At 35.8% G+C, this 15,493-nt stretch overlaps 1 non-coding gene across 1 annotated transcript; it reads right to left on the bottom strand.

The window, feature by feature from the left end:
• Window positions 1–8,040: 8,040 nt before the first annotated feature.
• Window positions 8,041–8,116, bottom strand: TRNAP-GGG (transfer RNA proline (anticodon GGG)). Its single transcript has one exon. It is a non-coding gene; the product is annotated as a tRNA-Pro (tRNA).
• Between the last annotated feature and the right edge of the window lie 7,377 nt (window positions 8,117–15,493).

Genomic DNA, 15,493 nt, shown 5'->3' with positions numbered 1-15,493 from the left:
TACTCTACTGATAGGTCTGTTTAGGCTTTCTGCTTCTTCTTGACTCAGTCTAGGAAGGTTGTATTTTTCTAGGAATTTATCCATTTCTTCTAGGTTGTTGAATTTAGTGGCATAAAGTTTTTCATAGTATTCTACAATAATTCTTTGTATATCTACGGTGTCCGTGGTGATTTCTCCTCTTTCATTATGGATTTTGTTTATATGAGTTCTTTCTCTTTTTTCCTTGGTAAGTCTTGCCAAGGGTTTGTCAATTTTGTTGATCTTTTCAAAGAACCAGCTCCTTGTTCTATTAATTTTTTCTATAGTTTTTCTGTTCTCTAATTCATTTATTTCTGCTCTGATTTTTATTATCTCCTTTCTTCGGCTGGTTTTGGGTTGTCTTTGTTCTTCTTTTTCTAGTTTCTTAAGGTGGGAAGTTAAGTGGTTCACTTGGGCTTTCTCTTGTTTGTTCATATATGCCTGCAGCGATATGAACTTCCCTCTTATCACTGCTTTTGCTGCATCCCATAGATTCTGATATGTCATATTGTCATTTTCATTAGTCTGTATATATCTTTTGATCTCTGCACTTATTTCTTCTTTGACCCATTCATTTTTTAAAAGTATGTTGTTTAGTTTCCACATTTTTGTGGAATTTTTTTCCTCTTTTTTGCAGTTGAATTCTAGTTTCAAGGCTTTCTGATCAGAAAATAAGCTTGGTACAACTTCAATTTTTCTGAATTTGCTGATGTTGTTTTTGTGGCCCAACATATGGTCAATTCTTGAGAATGATCCATGTACACTGGAGAAAAATGTATACTCAGTCACTTTGGGATGAAATGTCCTGTAGATGTCTATCATATCCAGGTGCTCTAGTGTTTTGTTTAAGGCCACTATGTCTTTATTGATTCTCTGTTTGGATGATCGATCTAGAGCCGTCAGCGGTGTATTGAGGTCTCCAAGTATGATTGTATTTTTGTCAGTTTTTGTTTTAAGATCAATAAGTAGCTGTCTTACATATTTTGGTGCTCCTTGGTTTGGTGCATATATATTAAGAATTGTTATGTCTTCTTGATTCAGTGTCCCCTTAGCCATTATGAAATGGCCATTTTTGTCTCTGAGTACTTTTCCTGTCTTGTAGTCAGCATTATCCGATATGAGTATTGCTACACCTGCTTTTTTTTGGATGTTATTTGCTTGGAGTATTGTTTTCCAGCCTTTCACTTTGAATTTGTTTTTATCCTTGTTACTTAGATGAGTTTCCGGTAGGCAGCATACAGTTGGATTTTCTTTTTTAATCCATTCTGCTACTCTGTGCCTTTTTATTGATGAGTTTAATCCGTTTACATTTAGTGTAATTATTGATACTTGTGAGTTCCCTATTGCCATTTTATATCTTGCTTTCTGTTAGTTTTGTGTCTTGTTTGATCCTTCTCTTTCGTTTTTCTATCTTTTGTTTTTATTTGGTTGTATTCCATACATCTTTCCTCTGTTGCTATCTTTTTTATCTCATGTGCTTCTGTGGTGGTTTTTTCAATGGTGGTTACCTTTGAGTAATGAAAAGGGTCCCTACCCTGTTCATTGTAGTGAACTATTTTGTGAGTACTTTTGCACTCCATCGTCCTTTGCTACTGTTAATCTCCGTCTTCTCCCTCTCTTTCTTTTTGTTGTTGTCACAGTTTAAATTTGGTTTTATTGTGTTCTTCTTGAAGCTTTTACTTGTGGCTCTGTTTTTTTTTGTTCTTTGTATCTGATTGGAGAACCCCCTTTAGTAATTCCTGGAGTGGGTGTTTTCTGATGATAAATTTCCTCATCTTTTCTGTATCTGTGAATGTTTTTATTTCTCCTTCGCATTTGAAAGATAGCTTTGATGGGTATAGTATTCGTGGCTGAAAGTTCCTCTCTTTCAGGACTTTAAATATTGGGGTCCACTCTCTTCTAGCTTGTAGAGTTTCTGCTGAGAAATCTGATGATAATCTAATGGGCCTTCCTTTATATGTTATATTCTTCTTTTCCCTGGCTGCCTTGAGAATTTTTTCTTTGCTGTTGGTTTGTGTCAGTTTCATTATGATATGCCTTGGAGTAGGTTTGTTGGGGTTAAGAAAAGTTGGAGTTCTGTTTGCTTCTTGAACTTGAGGCTTTAGTTCTTTCCACAGGCTTGGGAAGTTCTCATCTATTATTTGTTTGAGTATGTTCTCCATTCCATTTTCTCTCTCTTCTCCCTCTGATATACCTATTATTCTTATGTTATTCTTTTTGATGGAGTCAGATAATTCTTGTAGGGCTATCTCATTTTTTTTAATTTTTGAGTCTCTTTCTTCTTCTCTCTGTTGTGCCTCAAGTTGCTTGTCTTCTATTTCACTAATCCTTTCTTCTATCTGACCTGTTCTATTAACTAAGCTTGTTACTTCGTTTTTCAGCTTGTGAATTGAGTTTTTCATCTCTGTTTGATTTGTTTTTATAGTTTCAATTTCCTTGGACATATATTCTTTGTGTTCATTGAGTTGTTTTCTGAACTCCCTAAATTGCCTTTCTGTGTTTTCTTGTATATCTCGGAGGATTTTTAGGATTTCTATCTTGAATTCTCTGTCATTTAGCTCCAAGGTTTCCAATATATTAAATTTTTTCTCCATAGATTTTTCCTCATCTCTCTGTGTTACCTCTCTTTCTTTTTTATCCATGATATTCGATTTTCTCTTCCTTAATGGCATCTGAGGGTGGTTTTGTTGATAGTATTAATGAGATTTAATAAAGAATAAAAAGTTAAAAAAATAATAAAAAAATAAAAAATTGAAAAGAGTTGTTTTTTTTAAAAAAATTAATAATGAAATAAAGAAAAATAAAATAAAATAAAAATTAAAAAAAGATTATTCCCCCCCCTCCTTTTTTTTTCCTCTCCTCTCCTCTCCCCTCTTTCTTGAGAAAATCTTGTGGTGGACTGTGAATTATAACAAACAATGCCTGTGATGGAGGGCCTGAAGTGGGGAAAAGTAATAAAGGGGCAAAAAAAAAAAAAAAAGGAAAAAAAAAAGAAAAAAAAAGAGCGTATGGACCCACAAAAAGCAAATAAGGAAAAAATTTGGGTCAAGAATAAAATGATTTGCTTTTAGGTGTTGGTTGTCTAAGAGTTATGATGAGAGGAATAAGAGGAAAACGGAAAAATGGGGGGACAAATTAAAAAATTACTATTGTATTTAGTGGAACAAGAACTAGATAATATGGAGAGCCAGGGATGGGAGCACTGCTAGTGAGTTAAAAAGGTGAAATAAAAACCCCCCAAAATGCCACAAACATAGGTTTGAGTCCCAGATAAGATAATTTGTTTGTTATTGATGTTTGAATGAGAGGAGATGTAAAGGAGAAAGGAAGAAACTAATATAGAGGGAGAAAAGAAAGAGAGAGATAGAAGAAAAGAGGGAACCACTAAAAGAAGAGAAAAAAAAGGAGAGAGAGAGAGAGAGAGTTAAGGGTTTTGGAGTGCACCCCTCATAGAGAGAAAGGAAGAGAAGAGAAAAGATAATGGGAGATGTAACACTTATGGGTAGTGTAGTTCAAGGAGAGGAGAGAGTAAGACTGGTAGAGAGTTAATCGGCCAAATTGGAGGAGGAAAAGAAAGTATCAAGAATGAAGATAAGAGAAACAAACGAACAAATATAATAAAATGGGATAGGTTATAAAGTCTGCAGATTATTCTTGATTTTGAGAGGTTATCTTCTTGCTTTTTCTTTTCTCTCCCTCTTCCTGGTCGGTGACTCTGTACCCCGAGTTCTGCCCCTTTGGCACGCTCAGGTAGAGGTTTGCAGTTGATAAGTCTCTATGGCAATGTCATGTATTGTGCTTTAGTCTTGTTAGCAGTCGAAGCTCATTAGCATTTATAGGCTCCGACAGTGAGAGAGTCCATGTTCCTGGAGCCTTTCTCCTAGTCTTTCCTTCCTCAATTAGTAGCCTGATAATCCAGCTATGGGGTTGCTGCTGCCTCTGCCTGGATAGTAAGAGGCTCAAAGAGCTGGCAACTCCCCACTCTATTTCCACTCAGCACAGGGCTCTGGGTAAGGCTCAGTCAGTCAGAGCTGCTAGCATAATCAGGCGGGCTTTCCGCCCACTCAAAGACCTCTGGCTCTGCCACTCTGTCCGGTAACACAAGCGGTCGCCCACTTCCGGGGCGCTTGGAGGAAACTCTCACTCACTGTCTGCGACCAGGATATCCGGCCAGCAATCTCACGCTCTGAGTGAAACCCCCAACCGCAGGGAAAAGTTGCAGCGTTGGAATTGAGTCTCGCTCCGTCCCCGTGCGCGGCTTTTGCAAGGCTCTGGGGCGGCTCGCGATTCCGCTTTGGCCCACACAAAGGCCCCTGACTCTGCCCCTCTGTGCGATAACACGGGTGCGCACTGCCGAGGCACTCGGAGGAATTGCTCACTCCTTATCTGCACGTGCAACCCAGGATATGAGGCCGGCCGCGGTTCCCTCTGAGTGAAACACCCTCCAGCACGGAAAATCTCCACCTTGGAATTAGTTCTCACTCCCTCCCGTACGTGGCTTTCCCAGGGCGCTGGGGCTGCCTAGAGACTCTGCCCTCGGCCCACAGAAAGGCCTCTGACCCTGCCTCTCCGTGGGGCAAGACGGGCACCCACTCTCGGGGTCTAGGAAGAAATTCTCGCCCACTAACTGCGCACCGACCAGGAGACTGGGTAAAATGGCCGCTCCGCTTGTCTTTCTTTGTTTGGGTTTGGCGCGAGTGTTAGCTTGTATTGCCCGGGTTGCCACAGGATCAGATTTTCCTCGGCTTGGATCTCCATGCCACAGCCTGGTTCGGCCATTTGTGCAAGGCGGCCTGGATCTATTCACCCCCTTTGCCCGCCTCAGTTTCTATATTCACAGTTACCAGAGAAAGCCACCCTGTTTAGGTTAGTGAGGAAGGCGGAGCATTTCTTACTCCCTATTTCCTTCGGGGTTTGGTTATATATTTAGCCAATTTTTCACTCAATCATACCTTTGGGTGTATTGCGATGCATCTGGAAGCTCCAAGTATAGGTTTTTTCTGTTTCTGGTTGAAGATCTTGTTGAGTTTTGGGGGAGATTTATCGGTATCGCTTCCTACCCCGCCATTACTCTGACGTCATCCTCAATAATTTTATTTTTTTAATGGGGTGACATCAATAAATCAGGATACATATATTCAAAGATAACATGTCCAGGTTATCTTGTCGTTCGATTATGTTGCATACCCATCACCCAAAGTCAGATTGTCTTCTGTCACCTTCTATCTTGTTTTCTTTGTGCCCCTCCCCCTCCCCCTTTCCCTTTCCCTTCCCCTCTCCCCCCTCCCCCCGTAACCAACCATTATGGAAGAAAGTATGGTGGTTGTCAAAAAACTGAAAATAGAACTACCTTATGACCCAGCAATCCCTCTACTGGGTATATACCCCAAAAACTCAGAAACATTGATACGTAAAGACACATGCAGCCCCATGTTCATTGCAGCATTGTTCACAGTGGCCAAGACATGGAAACAACCAAAAAGCCCATCAATAGATGACTGGATAAAGAAGATGTGGCACATATAACCATTTTTCACAATCAATTATCACTTTATGCCACAAAACCTATTGTTAAAAGTATGAATAATTTTTATAAGTTTTGAAAAATATTAAAATTTACATTTTTGGAGGGTTTGGGAGAGGCAGGGAGATTGAGACAAGAACATGAGCTGCTCCTGTATGTGCCCTGACCCAGGAATCAAAATTGAAGCAGCACCCTCTGTGCTCTGGGGATAATGCTCCTGCCAACTGAGCTATCCAGCCAGAGCTTTTTTTTTTTTAAGAGACAGAAAAAGGAAGTGAGTGGGAGAAGGAAGTTGGTAGACAGAAAGGGGGGTAAGAGAAGCATTTGTTTGTTGTGCCACTCAGTCATACATTCATTGATTGCTCCCGTGTGTGCCCCGACCTGGGATGAAACCTACATCCTTGTTGTTTTGGGACAACACTCTTAACCAACTGAGCTTACCGGCTGAGGCCAAAATTCACATTTTAAGTTTTCCAAACTAAAAAATGAATGAAATCAGTTTTTGAGTTAATTATTTTAAAATACGCCCTAACCAAAGTTGATCTAATTTACTATACTATAAGAACAATTAGAAGATCTACCCACCTTTCGTTATTCTAAAAGTACTTTTCTTCACAAGTGGCAGTAGTTTTTAAAAAGGATTATAGAAGACACATGTACTTTTAAAAAAGTATGCAGATTTACATAGCTTATTTCATTTTGGCAAACTGAACATACCCAAGGACCCAACACACATGTCAAAAAGAGAACATTTGTTTTTATTTTGAAAAAGATATATACTTTAATTTGATATATATATTTAATTTTATCATATTCTGTAAGTATTTAAGGGTAAGAGCTCTTTCAAGAATAAGCAAGGAATATCCCACTGAGAAAGCCTTGAAAAAAAGTCAAGCTCTGAAAGAGCACTAGAGAGAAATCTACCCAGACACATCCTGTATTTCATCATTCTGGCTTGCTCCTCTCAGTCCCTTCTTACCTCTACTCTACCTTTCAAATTCATTCATCTCAGTCAGTGCCTGTGTGATGGAAAATAATGGGAATTAATGTTAGAAAACTAGGGAGAGAAGCAATTTTGTGAGGTTCTAAATTTCCCTATAAAGAGTGCAAAATGTGTACCATTCAAGAACCACCATTTCAAGGTTACAAGGAGAAAAATAATTCATAAGTAATAGTTTAGGAAGATGAATTCGGTAGAACAGTATAAAATATCTTAAGCTGAACAAAGGTAATTATATGTAAAGAATGGCCAATTAAAAAGTTTTTGGAATTATACTACACTGATATTTCCTTTGATGTTTACCATATATATATAATCCATTAATAGTTAGTTATATTAGAGAAAACAATAAATACCAACTAACTCAAAGTTAAGAGTGTCATTTGACCACTGATGTACAATTAAAGATTGATAGTTTCTGTAACATTCTAGTCCTGTTCTATGAAACCACTGAACTGTTGGCCTATAGCCCATTTAAGTTGTTACTCACTGCAGATAGGCCTTTAGGTTACAATATTCTGCTATCACTTTCTCTTAATTATTTATGTATGTTATAATTTTATACTCTGCCCCCAACCAGTGCCATGCTATATGTTGTAGCTACTAAATAATTGTTGATTATTGAATGCTCCAGAAACATTAAAAAAATTTCTCTTGGCCACAATAATGATCAGCTGTTGGACATGCTGATTCAGTAACACATATGGTTTCCCTATATGTATTTAAATGCACACATATTATTCTGTCAGGCCAAAAAATTGTGAGTTTTATAGAAGAAAACTTTCTAGTAATTTTAAGTAATCTTTTCTGCAGTACCAAGACAATAATGAATTTTAGTCCATCCATAAAACATAGGAAAAATATGTTAAATATCAATAGTTGTGAAGATTCTTGTGCTACAGCGGTCCCTCGTGTACTGTGGGGGTTAGGTTCCAGAACTCCCCACGATAAGTGAAAACCCATGAAGTAGTGACCTTATATTTATCTTATTATTTATATGTATTTTCAGGCTTTATAAACCCTCCCACACTCTTATAAACCTTTCTCACACTGTTACTAACTTTTCCCCGCACTCTTTATAAACACTTTCTATGCTCTTAAACACTTTCTATACTCTTAAACCTTGGTAATTTTAACAACAGATAAAATTATATATGGGTACTCACCAGAGAATATACTACAGTTTATTTTTTATTTATTTATTTTTCTGTATTTTTCTGAAGCCGGAAACAGGGAGAGACAGACAGACTCCCGCATGCGCCCGACCGGGTTCCACCCGGCACGCCCACCAGGGGGCGACGCTCTGCCCCTCCGGGGGGGGGGGGGTTGCTCTGTCGCGACCAGAGCCACTCCAGCACCTGGGGCAGAGGCCAAGGAGCCATCCTCAGGGCCCGGGCCATCTCTGCTCCAGTGGAGCCTCGGCTGCAGGAGGGGAAGAGAGAGACAGAGAGGAAGGAGAGGGGGAGGGGTGGAGAAGCAGACGGGCGCTTCTCCTGTGTGCCCTGGCCGGGAGTCGAACCCGGGACTTCTGCACCCCAGGCCAATGCTCTACCACTGAGCCAACCGGCCAGGGCCTATACTACAGTTTAAATGATGCAGATGATGATGAATTAGCCGTGCAGTACTGATGATAATGAAGGTGATGACAATGAGTTGAATGTACTGCACAACCAAGAGCATTACAGCTCTTCTGAAGGCTATTTTTTTTAGGCTAGAAAATGCTTATTTTATCACCAAAATAATTAAAATAATAAATATACAAAAATACCTGTATACCACAAAATCTCATGATATAGTGAAAAATCTGACATACAAAATTAGATATACACCATCTAAAAATTTGAGATACAGTGAGACCATGAAAAATGAACCGTGATATGGCAAGGGACGACTGTATTTTTCTAAATTGCATTTTCAACATTTACTATATTCCCATTAGTGTCATCATCTAAGTTAAAATATCTTAGGAGAGTTAGAGAGAAAATGTAGCGACATACAGGAATAGAATGAGACTGATTTAATTATGGTCTAGAATATAGGGTTCCTCTTTGCGTTGGGAGTATATTGTCTGCTCCTTTGCTCTGTGGCTGACTTATAGAAACTGCTCTAAATGAATTCTCTTGACTTTTGGAATTAACTTGAACCAATGCAGAGAGAACACCAGCGGTCTTGACAGAAGGAAGAAAGTGAAATTGAAGTGTCAATTTCCTTATTTCTTCTTGCTGGTGGACATAGGCACACATCTCCTTTGATTAAACATGAGAGCTTCTATATAAAGCCTTTGCAGACCTAATTATCTCTCTATGAGTTCTTATAGCTGCTTTCTTTTCTTATTGTTTAAGGCCCTGTAGTGTTCCTTAATGTGGTTTCTCTCATAAAGGTCTGAGTTAAGAACTTAGATACTGGTGGTTTAATCAGGTGTTATCTCTAAATCACCAGGACAAAACAGGAGAAGAACATCAGGATAAAAAAAAATGTATTATTGAGCTTGTAAAACCTTTAAGCAACTGGGACTCAAACCATCTGGAGACTCCTAAGCGGTGGTGAGATTCAGCCAGTTTGCACTAGTCTGGCAGAAAAAAATGTCTAATTTTTTTTGTTGAGTTTGGCGAACCAGTTGTTAAAATGGCACTTGTAATCAGAGTTCTCTCTAAGGTGGGCACCTGGGTAGCTGTCCAATATGGAAATGACAAATTTATATTCCCTAGTCTTTTTTTAATATTTATCTGTGCAATAGCATATCCTAAACACCGTAGTAATATTCATTCCGTTTATAGGTGGAAGAAATTGCAAGTGAGGATGCCAATCAAGAAGCAAAATGGAACTATCTTAAATAAGTTTTACTGTTTTTTTGTCAATTATTATTTAATATTTTACATTAATATTTTAAAATTCTTATAACCTAATCTAATTTGGGGTACCTCTTTTATTCTTATTTAAGTAATAAATGCATGAAATAATAAAATACATTTTGGTATTTCATTTTTTTATACTTAAAATGGTCACTTGGGCAGAGAACAGGTTGTTAAATTATTTGAATTCCACCAGTGCTCCTAAGGAACTATGTAGAACAGGGGTCCCCAAACTTTTTACACAGGGGGCCAGTTCACTGACCCTCAGACCATTGGAGGGCCAGACTATAAAAAAAACTATGAACAAATCCCTATGCACACTGCACATATCTTATTTTAAAGTAAAAAAACAAAATGGGAACAAATACAATATTTAAAATAAAGAACAAGTAAATTTAAATCAACAAACTGACCAGTATTTCAATGGGAACTATGGGCCTACTTTTGGCTAATGAGATGGTCAATGTGCTCTTCTCACTGACCACCAATGAAAGAGGTGCCCCTTCCGGAAGTGAGGCAGGGGCCGGATAAATGGCCTGAGGGGGCCGCATGCGGCCCACGGGCCGTAGTTTGGGGACCCCTGATGTAGAAGTTCCTCAGAATTTTGAAGAATGGACAGCTTGACTACTTACACCAAAATCCTATTCCAAGTCCACTCCTGGATTTGTAACTCCTTTTATGCAATTTTTACCTCTGTAGTCCTCTTGTTGCTTTAGAAAAAATCTCAAAGCCAAAATAAAAATGACTGTCATTGTGCACAAAATTGTCTGTCATACCTTGGTTGAAATCAAAGGTAGGCTAAGGACATGTAAAATCAGGCACCAGACAGGATAATAAGAACTGGGCCATTGTTACTAGCTTTAGGGCACAGCACCTTCCCCTATGGTTTTCTTATTCTCTGCCCACAGCTTTTAAATCATAGCCTTATTAAGCTTTTCTCAAATTACCCAGTTTGACTGCATTATCTGTTTTCTGTCAGAACCCTGACAAATGCTACCTCTGCCAGTGATGGTTAGCTATAATTTCCTCACATTTTACCAATCTTCCTAAGTATATCACACAACACTCAGTAGTCAAACCCACTTCCTAAGTACTCCACTAAGAGACATGAGTTGATTATATTTCATTAAAATGTGTCTGCAGTTGTCAGGATTATTGTCTTCATAATGAATAAATACTGTAAATATGTCCAGTGCAGCATTGAGGTAGAGTAAGTCCTCTGGTAGGAGAAAGACAAAAGGATGTATTATTCTCCAGAGGCCACTGGACAAGTAAGAATAAATAAGCAATATCAATTTGAGAAAATTTAGCATTGACAATGTACAACTGAAAATATGAAAATATAAAAGTTTTAAATATTTCTTATAATAGAAAACTTTTGCCTATATAATGTGGTCCTTGGTGGTTTCATTTCAATTTTAAAGCATTCTGAAGCTATAGAATTATTAAACAACCTGACCTGTAGTGGCATAGTGGAGAAAGCTTGGAACACTAAGATTTCTAGTTTGAAACACTTGGGTTGCCTGATCAAGGATATAGAGGAAGCATCTATGAGTGTATTTACTGTTTCTCCCCCTCTTTCTCACTCTCCCTCTTTCTCTTTCCAAAAATCAGTAAATAAAATCTAAAAAAATGAATTATTAAACTTGATAAAGTACCATATGTCTTTATTTGGTATCTAATCAGTGTTTTGAAGAAACATTTTCTTTTTCATTATAATGGACATGAGGATTCCCTTGTTAGTGAATGAATTACCAAGTACAAGGCTACAAATCTTATACTATGGTTTGTGGCAAGTAAAATATAACATATCAAAAATGAATTTTTTTCCTGATATTCTGGTATTTGCCACTGCAGAAAAGTATTGATCACTAATAATTTATTAAAGGACAGATGCATGGCTTTGGTTATAAGCATAATTTTTATATACTTTGTAAATAAGAGCAGAACTCATCATTTGAATTTTTTTTCCTGTAGAGATAGAAGGAGAGGCCCCTAGAAAATAAATATAAATATTGTAAGAATAGGGACACAATTACTGAAACTGAAGAAATAAGTTTAAATGTTCCACCATACTCATTGTTTTGTTTTGTTTTTGTATTAAAGACAAGTGTTTATTTTTTGTTTAAACAAGATGTGGCACAAGTGCTTGCTAAAGTTATACTTCATGATAAGATGAAATATTCTTTCAAGCTCTTTTCCTCCTTTGGGAAGGCTAGTAGTATTTAATGAACTTTAAAAAATAATAATAAACTTAACATGTACATTTGTAAATTTAAGATGTATAATGTGTTTCTTTGATACATTTATAGCTTATAATATGATTGCCATTTAAGCAGTTTTTGTCAGATTACATCATTATGGCATAATGTTATTTTCTATATTTATTAGATCTCTGTGGCTTATTTAATACTCATTACCAGTTTTTCAATCAACTTTTAATATGCAGACTTACTTTCCTACTTATGAAAATGTAGTAAATATATTTTAAGGGGTGATATTCAATTTCTTTTTATTTTTTTACTTTGCTTTAAGCAAGATTGCATTATAAAATGTTCAGATTATCTTCATATCTTAATATCTTGATGAGTACTAAAATCAGAAAGGAAACCAAGTGGTGAAATCAAATTCATAGAGGATAGAAAATTCAATGACATTAAAGTGGCTATAATTTATGAAAATAATGACTGGATCTAACATTGTTCCAAAGTTGAAATTTGGTATTCTTTCATTTCTTTAACCTCTCATTTCTTCACATATTTATTGATTCAAAATGTTAACACACCAACTTTGAGCCAGGCACCCTGATATTTGAGATTTGATATGGATACAGAATTGAGCAAACATCATGAACCTGACCTCATGAACTTTGCAATTTAGGAAGCAAGACAGATATTAGCCAAATAATCACCAATTATTTAATTATACAGTTAACTTTTAAGTGGATACTATATGTATATAAGAAAGCATAATACTAGGAAAGTTGACATTACATATGTGGGGTCACTAAGCTGAGGTCAAGTGATCATTATTATAGTTGACTAAGCAAAGGATGTAAAGGAAAAGTTACTGAAACATTCTCAGTGATTTATGCAAGTGTTCTGATCTGAGAAGTATGGTAACAGTTGTGGGAACACAGGAATTGATAGGAAAAAAAGGTTCAAAATGTTTGTAGTGGTAACCAGATACTGATTCTTGTAGAAACTTAAGATTCTGATAAGAATTATGTTTTTTATTTAAGAATAATTGGCATGACAAGTCCAAATTTGCATTTTCAAATTTTTTTCTAGGTACTTTGTGCAGACTACTTGGAGGGGCCAATGAAGGATGAATATTTGTCCATTAGGCTGTATTTTTATTGTTCATGTAAAAGGTCACTGCAGGGAGAAAAAAATCTAGGTAGAAACAATATGCATGTATTTCTGAAATATAGTTGGGAAATAAAATCAAAGAAATAAAGTCTTTAGTTGGGAAAAGAAGAGGAAGTCATTAAATGTGATTTTTATGTTTTTATCTTGGGGAAAATAAATATATATTTGTCCTATATATCAAGTTAGAGAATACATGGAGTTGACTTAATTTGTGGAAGTGAATATATTAAGTGTTTAATTTAATATATATTGAGTTTGAAAAACTTTTGACATATACAAAGAGATGTTTAATAAGCCATTGATTATTTTAGCCCTACTTGAAAAGTCTTGGCTAGATCCAGATATTAAAAAGATATCTATATAAATATTACCATAGTGTATAAAATTTTTTTATGGAAGGGTCTAGTACTATTTCCTGAGATACATCTCTTACTGGCTGATAGTATGACTCAGTCTTCAAAGGAGCTGGAATTTGAGAGGGATTTTTAAAAAGACTTGAAGCAAAGAGAAGTGGAAACAAAACAAAGTGTTATAGAGTGGGATAGACGCTTGGCTGTGACAAACTGACAAGCTCAATATGACAATTTTTAAAAATACTATTGAATTTAGAAAAACAAAGGCCATTATTGACTTTGATGAAAAGTATTTCCATTGAGTGTAATAGTCTACCAACTATATTAGAACTAAGGAAACAGAATCACTAAGTAGAAACAAATTTTTAAATATTTGGCCCTATAGAGGAAAGATGTAGGTTAATATATCATTGGATAGCTAAATCATATTTCACAATACTTTAGAAAACAAGTCTTTAGTATAAAAAAAGAATTCTGTAGTTTTAAAAATCTAGTTATATATAATTTTTCTAATTCTGAAAATTTTTATGAAAGTATTATATTGTAATACTATATTTCTGAAATATGTGATCGAGTTATTAAATGACCTTATATAATTTTTAACCTCATAGCTTTTTCAACCACTACTATAGCTTTTATGCATGAGTAATGGTGCAATGTATAGACTAGTTAACAAATAAGCTGGTTATTTTTTTGATAGAATAGTAACTTGTACAACACAAAGTAACTTTCATAAAAACTAAGACCTATACAAAGAAGATGGAGATGTTTAAGGAACCGGTTTTTCAAACTATACTTTGTATCAACAGAGAAATGGTTTTTCAAGAGGCGATTTGTCTGTTGTCAGTAACAGACCAAAAAATTTAGTATTGTTTGGATGTTCTAGAAGTGTCCAACATTGATTTCTTACCTTAGTTTTGAGTGTCACTTCTGTTTTTATGATTTTCATACACAATGGCTAAGACTTTAGTCATGACATTTGTTAAAAATTAATCTGTAATATGATTCTCCATTCCATACTAAGTCTTATTTTCTTGATCTCTATAACTTTTGATTCTATTTCAAATTATATTTTCTTCTCCTTTCCCATCCTCCCTCCGTGAGGTCATGGTCTGTCTCTACTAATATAGCTCTAATTCTTTCCCATTGGTTTCTAAAAACTGTGTTAGTTTTGTTTTAATTTAAAATTTGACAGAAAAGGAAAGATACCTTCTAATTAATTCTTAAGTTTTAAGGAGTTCTTCAGTTTTAAAGCATGCATTATCTAAAATATTTAACATCTTACAGCAAATAAACTTGAATTCTCTATATGTAAATCTTTGAATCAGGAATTGAGTACTGAAATCATCACAGTTAGAAAAACTCAGTTTTCTGTATGTCAAGAAAAATAATTTATAATTGTAATTGTTAACTGATCTCCATGTTTAAGTATATGCATGATTAAAATTATTTTGTGATTAAGTTTCAGTTTTAAGATTAGATACTGTCTTGAATTCAGAAATAAAAGAATTGGTTATTTGTAGAATGTCTCTTCTTGTCTGAAAGCTTAACTCCACATTTTCTAGTATTATGTCATTTACTTTTCATATTTCTAATAAATTTAATAGTTTTTCAGTATGTCTGGTCTTGCACCTTTTTCTATGTCTTAAATTAATCATATTTTAGGTCCCTAAAATGTATGAATATGCATGTTGTGTGTGTGATTGTCAAAAAAATCTATGGAGATATTTGTTTGCTATACTCTTGTTTTTCCCTCCTCTTTCCTTTCATTCCCTCATTTTCAAATATTGTGTAAGCTTTATGCTTTTTTTTTTTTGCTTCAAGAAATAAATATTTTTTTTATGATTGAAGACACTAACTTTACATTCCTTGCCTTTTAAAAAATTTTATTTCAGAAGGCTTATGAAGATTTACTATCCGATATGGGCTTGCAGTGGAAGAAGAGAAGATTAAGGCAAACCCTATAGGGTAAATCCTAAAAAGGAGGGAGAGTTTGGAGGATTGGAGAGGAGAAGAAGGTCTGATATATTGACATAATAGTGATATAGCCATTATTCTCTTGCTGAGCTCTACAAAATTTAAGGCATCGAGGACTGGGGTCAACAAATGTAGCTGCAAAATATCTGGGAGCTTGTGACCTAAGTCCTGGGTTTCCAAATGTGACAGATACCCATGCCCTCTATATGACAAAGAACCTAGTCACTAAACTTTTAAGGGCCATATACTATTTGGACCATTGCAGCCCAGTGGGAACCACTTGGTATCCAGCTGGAAACTCACTGAATGTATTAGACACCTCAAAATGACAGATATTATATTTCACCAGCCAGGTAAATTAGAGGACAGGGAGTCACATTTAATTTCACTTTATAAAA

The sequence above is a fragment of the Saccopteryx bilineata genome, chromosome 9, assembly GCF_036850765.1.
Source record: "Saccopteryx bilineata isolate mSacBil1 chromosome 9, mSacBil1_pri_phased_curated, whole genome shotgun sequence".
NCBI lineage: Eukaryota > Metazoa > Chordata > Mammalia > Chiroptera > Emballonuridae > Saccopteryx > Saccopteryx bilineata.
The sequence above is the reverse complement of the archived record's forward strand: the minus strand, read 5'-3'. Positions and strand labels throughout refer to the sequence as shown.